Source organism: Zootoca vivipara, chromosome Z2 (assembly GCF_965207765.1).
Source record: "Zootoca vivipara chromosome Z2, rZooViv2.hap1.1, whole genome shotgun sequence".
NCBI lineage: Eukaryota > Metazoa > Chordata > Lepidosauria > Squamata > Lacertidae > Zootoca > Zootoca vivipara.
The window spans coordinates 11,261,773-11,267,536 of record NC_142585.1 but is presented as its reverse complement, the minus strand read 5'-3'; the positions used below and the strand labels follow the sequence as shown (position 1 = coordinate 11,267,536).

At 44.3% G+C, this 5,764-nt stretch overlaps 1 pseudogene across 1 annotated transcript; it reads left to right on the top strand.

Annotated features, from left to right (window-relative positions):
• The first annotated feature begins 632 nt into the window (after window positions 1-632).
• LOC132591528 (protein FAM199X-like) lies at window positions 633-5,516 on the top strand (annotated as a pseudogene). Its single transcript, XR_015948646.1, has 5 exons — window positions 633-970; window positions 2,026-2,246; window positions 2,510-2,659; window positions 3,098-3,259; window positions 5,029-5,516. The product of XR_015948646.1 is annotated as a protein FAM199X-like (transcript).
• Window positions 5,517-5,764: the final 248 nt, after the last annotated feature.

Genomic DNA, 5,764 nt, shown 5'->3' with positions numbered 1-5,764 from the left:
CAGTCAGTTCAGCCTCACTTAGCTCCTGCAACGGCTCCTCAAATTCGAAAATTTCTGGAAAGGTGATAGCGTTGTTTCTGGCTTCTCCGGGCAAATCAATCCCCTTCCTCACACGCATTATGAGCCTCTTCAATAAAGCATGTCACCTTTTTTATTGTAAACCCAGTAGCACCCAGTAACAGGTGTGCTGAAGCCTTAAAGCGTCCCTCCAAACCAGGAGAGATAATTTGTTTCACACACCTCTCCTGCTTGCAAAAGCCTGCAGCTAGCCAGACCGCGGCCAGTGGCATTAATTGAGCATCCATGGCTCTAAATTTGCAGCCCTCTAGTCCTGCAAATACTCTCGCGGAACCCACGTTCTCCGAATTCGCTCTATTTTTTAAAGCTCCAGTTTCAACGCCCACCCGAGCTGGCCGCACCCCCTGCCATTGCCCGCCTCCAACGGCAGAGGGCACTGCAGGGAGGGAGAAGGAGACGGCCTTTCTTCTTTCTATCCCCCCCCCCCTTATAGGGGCGCGCGCTCAGCGTATAGCCTTGCGGCTGAGGGAATCGGAAGCTGACGATAGAGGCTTCCGGTCCGAGCGACCGCTGGATCGCTGACTGGAGGCTCCGTTCGGAAGCCGGGAGTAATCGCGGAGGAGAATCGCTTTCGTACCCTTTCCCCGTTATGGCTGCTCGGCTGAGCCTTCCCGTCCGCAGGGCAGCGGGAGCCTGAGGAACGCGTAGGTCCCGCCGCCTCCGCCGCCTGCCTCTCGGCCGCCTCCGCCATGGCCGGCGAGGAGCCGCAGAAGTTCCTGGCCCCCGACGAGCCCAGCGCCCTCCTCTTCTCAGCGCCGCCCCGCGCACACGGTGCTGGTGGCGGCCTCGGCCTGTGCGATGAGGGGTCCGCCTGCCTGGACGTCAGCGACTTCGGCTGCCACCTCTCGTCCTGCCACCGCACGGACCCCCTGCGCCGCCTCCACGCCCACAGGCAAGAACGGGGGTGGGGGGGCGGCGAAGAGTGGGTGGGGAGTGTCTCCAGGTGGTCTTGCGGCCCCGTCCCCCGCCTACCTCGCAGGGTTGTTGTTGGCTGGGATGGTACCAGTCGCAACCGCATTGTATATTGAAAAGCACATGGTGTTTGGGTGCAAGGAGGCTAAGAAGATTGCTGGGGGTGAGGGTACTGTATGGGCTTTAAAAAAAGGTTTATTAATAAAACTAAGGAGAAAAGGGACTAAATACCAACATATTGGCTTCAATGGTTGAGGCTGAGTAGAAGCTAGGTAGGTTTGCCACTTCTTTTTTTAATCACCTGCTTGGCATACAGAAAATTAATAGGCAGAGCTGTTTCCATTGCTGATATATCTGCAAGGGAAAGTGTCATTTGTTCAATCAGGGCTGATTTCCTTAATAATGGATAGGTTTGATCTTCTTGCAGTCCATGTGACTGTCAAGAGTCTCCTCCAGCACCATAATTCAAAAGCATCAATTATTTGGCGATCAGCCTTCTTTATGGTCCAGCTCTCACTTCCATACATCACTACTGGGAAAACCATAGCTTGAACTAAACGGACCTTTGTAGGCAAGGTGATGTCTCTGCTTTTTAAGATGCTGTCTAGGTTTGTCATTGCTTTTCTCCCAAGAAGCAGGCGTCTTTTAATTTCGTGACTGCTGTCACCATCTGCAGTGATCAAGGAGCCCAAGAAAGTAAAATCTCTCACTGCCTCCATTTCTTCCCCTTCTATTTGCCAGGAGGTGATGGGACCAGTGGCCACGATCTTGGTTTTTTTGATGTTGAGCTTCAGACCATATTTTGCGCTCTCCTCTTTCATTTCACCCTCATTAAAAGGTTCTTTAATTCCTCCTCACTTTCTGCCATCAAGGTTGTGTCATCTGCATATCTGAGGCTGTTGATATTTCTTCCGGCAATCTTAATTCTGACTTGGGATTCATCTAGTCCAGCCTTTCGCGTGATGAATTCTGCATATAAGTTAAATAAGTTACTGAAATACCGATGTCAAATGTGACTGCCATTCTGTTTTGCAGGTGGAACTTGACTTCATGTGGCACTAGTGTAGCCAGCTCTGAATGCAGTGAAGAACTGTTTTCGTCTGTCTCTTGTCGATGACCAGGATGACTGCTTCTCACTTTTGGATGATCAGGACTTGACATCTTTTGATTTGTTCCCAGAGGGTAGTGTCTGCAGCGATGTCTCTTCTTCCATTAGTACATATTGGGACTGGTCGGACAGTGAATTTGAATGGCAGGTAAAAATGCTTTTATAGGTTGTCCTGTGCATTAATAAACTGCCTGGTCTGTATAACAACATTGAAAGCACTGTGTTTCCAACTAGTCAGTAGCCATAAGCCAATGCTACTTTTCCAAACACAGTTGGCTCCCATGTAGGTGTGTTAGGACTGAAGCCTTAATTTTCCGTATTTACTTCTAGTGTTTTAGTTTGTTGCTGAACGTTGGACTGCATTGCTTCATTCTGAAATTGATCGGATATATGTATTTTTATGTCTATAAGTTGCCTGGCAGTGACATTGCAAGTGGAAGTGACGTGCTTTCTGACATCATACCCAGTATACCAAGCTCTCCCTGCATGCTTCCAAAAAAGAAAAACAAGCACAGGAATCTTGATGAACTTCCATGGAGTGCAATGACGAACGATGAACAGGTAAAACCTTTTTGCATTTGTAACAGTAAGTGCTAATTCCCTTAATTATATAGAGAAGGTTAATTTCTCAAGTTTTATTTTCCTGTGATGTTATCCAAGGTTTCTTGAATTGTGAAAGAGATGACATTTATACCCTGCCTCCATCTAATAAAAATGTTTTTAAAGCACTCTGAAGGCCATCCATAATAGACTAAAAAGAGGATAAAGCATAAGTAGCAGATAGCAACTGGTAGGAAAGGATTGGGGAGGACAGACAGTGAGGCTTGGCTTGTTGTCTAATGAGAGCAGAGATGAGGCTACCCAAATTTCTCTGAGAAGGTCAATCCAAAGGCAGGAGGCTACAACCAAGAAATCCCTGTCCTCCTCTCACAACACATCTCCCTTTGAATGTGGAATTCTCAGTGAGCATCATTGGTAACTAACTACATGTTTTCTTAGGTGGAATATATTGAATATCTGAGTCGTAAAGTCAGCATGGAGATGGGGCTTCGAGAGCAGCTTGACATCATTAAAATTATTGATCCCACAGCTCAGATTTCTCCTACAGACAATGAGTTTATTATCGAACTGAATTGCCTCACTGATGAAAAGCTGAAACAGGTATGTGAGCTTGAGATTCTTTTTAAACCATCTCTCTTATTCTGGTATGCATGATTTTGCTGCATACTTCTATAAACAGTAACAATTAGTTGTTAATTTAAGGCAACTGAAAGACTTAATGCATTTTATTTTGGAATGACCTCCCATAAGGTAGAGCCCTCTTTGTTGGGCCCCTCAAGAGTAAGAATGCATACTTCTACAATTGTGTCAGGGTTGTTCCATCCCTTCCGTTCTCCATCATATTTTGTTGTTGTTACTCATTTGTGTTTACTTGAAAACATTTCCACCATACCTTACTTAATAAAGAGATACTTATTAAAGGTAGTGGCCTGTGGATATCCTCGTCCATCAGCATACTCTCTGGAGATGGGGATACTTGAGTATCCTGGTCCCAGGCTACTTAGGGCTTTAAAGTATATTGAAAACCAGGGAAAGCCATTGGTTTTGGTATGTGAGTACAACTCTTGGGTTTTCATTTCTTTCTGCAGCAGAGTTCCTTTTACAGAAAAGTTTTCCTGCATCTTCTATTTCTTTGCAGCAGCAGCAGCAGCATTGCAGCTCTTAGTGAAATTCTCATTACAGGAATAAACACCATTTGGTTCTGTTTCTTAGAGTCTTTATTATTTACAAAACTTTACACTGGTCATTTAATATAGAAAACAAATAAAGCAACACAATCTTTTTCTCTTTTAGCTATCCGGCCAGAGACCTAAGGCTGACTCCTTCACATACTCATTTACACTGACCCAGACTTAGCTGAACACCTGTTGCTGGGGAAATTTTCTTTTGCCTAGCAACCTGCTCAAGACCATTTTCAAAAGTTTCTTCTAGAATATTCCAACAATTGGACCTGGTAAAGCACCTGTGTGTCTAGTAGGGTTCCCCCTGTAGTTGCTTTTAAAACCAACTGAAGTTTCTGAACAATCTTCATATAGCATCATGTGGACCATACAACAATAATGCAGTAGATATTCAAAGCAGTATCATACTACTTTAAACAGTCATGGCTTTCCCCCAAAGAATCCTGGGAACTGTGGGGTGTTGTTTTTTAAGGGTGCCGAGAATTATTAGGGGATTCCATTTCCCCTCATAGAGTTGCAATTCCCAGACTTCCTTGGGGAAAGGAATTGATTGCTTAACCACCTAGGAATTTTAGTTTTGTGAGGGGAACAGGAGTTTTCCTAATAATTCTCGGCACCCTTAACTAACTGCAGTGCTCAGGATTCTTTGGGCAGAAGCCATGATTAAATTGGTATAATAGTGCTTTGGATGTTATTGTGTGGATGTGGCCTCAGTCTTTTGATTTTCGCCCACCCCAATTTTTCAAACCACACATCAGCTTTCCAACTTCGTGATGGCCTCACTCCAGTCCACATTTTGTATCCAACTGCACAACAAACAAACAAACGATTCACACTTTTTTCTGTGTATAAAAGAATAAAATTGTAGAGTTGGAAGGAACCACGAAGATCAAGGATAATCTATTCCAATCCCCTGCAATGCAGGAATCTTTTGCCCAACTGGGGCTTGAACGACCATGAGATGAAGCCTCATAATTTACCAACCCAGTTATCCTGAGTTATCCTTCGGGGCCTCAGCTCAGCTGTGTTTGCAGATTGTCAGGCATGGGCGACCCTTTGGTAAGGGAAGAGTAAAGGGCTAATATAGAACTCTAATCAGTGCTAGGAATGGGAGACCTCTCTGGCTGGAACTGCTCCTTTATGTTTCATTTTTTAATTCAGTACGATTTGTTGCTTCCATCGTTGCAGACAACTCCAGCGCCAGAGCTCTTAGGGGAAATGGAAAGTCAACCAAGTGGCCACCAGGATGAAGAGGAGGAAAAAGAATGGAACCAGAGCCCTCAGCAGTTTCCCCGTGTTCTTCAGGAAATTGTGGCCACAACTGGAAAGGAATCCATCAGGTTTTTCGAAATAACAAAAAATGCCAGCTGCAGGGAAGTAGGAGGAAAATTCTACTGCTTGTTGGAGCTTGCAAATCTGCAAGCTATTCACCTGAAGCAGGAAGACATATGCAGGGATATTACTATAGTTCCCGCTTCTAGATTCTATGATATTTGAATGTTTAGTTTACTGCATTCTTAGCACAATTAGTGCTCACCTACAGGAGAAGAAAACGAGAGTTTATTGTCTGCAGAGTTTTGGGGTTCGGGTTGTTGCATATCTTGCATATCTATTACTATTTTGCACTGGGTGCAACTGCGTTAATGGAAAAAAAATAAAAATATTGGTTCACCTAACTATGACTAGTTCACTTCTTTACACTTATCTGCTTAGTAAACTAGAACACTATGTATTTTAATTGACTACGTATTTTAATTTAAAAAATTGGGCAACCTGTTGTCTCATTAGTTTTTGTAAAACCTGTCTGGGAAAATGTCCTCTTTCCCTAACATTTCTGCCAGTGTTTCTGTTTTTTTAAAAAATCATCTTCTCACTTCTGAATGCGTTCTTGGGGCTACCAATATGAATGTTAGTTCCTTGCAGA